The following is a 793-nucleotide window of genomic DNA, read 5'->3' as shown; positions in this document are numbered from 1 at the left end:
CAATGCAAAAAATTAATTACGTTTGTGTGTGTATCTGGCTAGTATTTTAATTAATGCAAACCACTTCAATGGTAAATATGATGTTCGTATATACGGGTCCACTGAAATGCCACGCAGGGCACTCAGAGAACTGATCCATTGTTCTAAGTTCTTCTTCAAATACTCTGACAGAGATAGTTCCCGCTCCCTGCTGGCCAATCAGAGTAGAGACTGAGCGTGGTTTAGACTTACTCAGCCTATCCGTTGGCGCACAGGCTGGTCCCAGACCCTTGGCGCTCCACTGTTGCACACTGTTGCCAGGCATAAGTTGTTATCATCACAACCTGTAGAGTCAGCACCTTTTTGCAGTACACGTCCTTGGACGGTTCACAGATCACAAAGAGGCAGTGTTCGTGTCTGTGAGAAATACAAGTCTTATCTCATCCTACCCCCTAACGTTCCTCACATGAATCACAGCTTGTTATGTGAAACATTTTATATCAGTACAGTACAAACCCTTTATGTTTAATCATTAATGCATTATTTCTAAGCTAGTCATCACATCTAGATCCCCACAGTTGTCATTCAGTAATACTGTAACGGTACTGTAGCATACTATACACCACATTAACCACCTAGGTAGCTAGTGATAGCTTAGTTAGCTAACTCCAAAGAAATAACCAATGACATCAACAGGATTTTAAACAAAATATATATATCTAGCTAGCTAGTATAATTTCATGTAAAACAACTTTACAGATGATTACAAAGTTCGAAAGCAAAGTTGACTTACCGGTTGTGGGGTATTTTTTCA

This window comes from Coregonus clupeaformis, unplaced genomic scaffold (assembly GCF_020615455.1).
Source record: "Coregonus clupeaformis isolate EN_2021a unplaced genomic scaffold, ASM2061545v1 scaf0013, whole genome shotgun sequence".
NCBI classification, from domain to species: Eukaryota; Metazoa; Chordata; class Actinopteri; order Salmoniformes; family Salmonidae; genus Coregonus; species Coregonus clupeaformis.
This window is presented reverse-complemented; position numbering follows the sequence as displayed.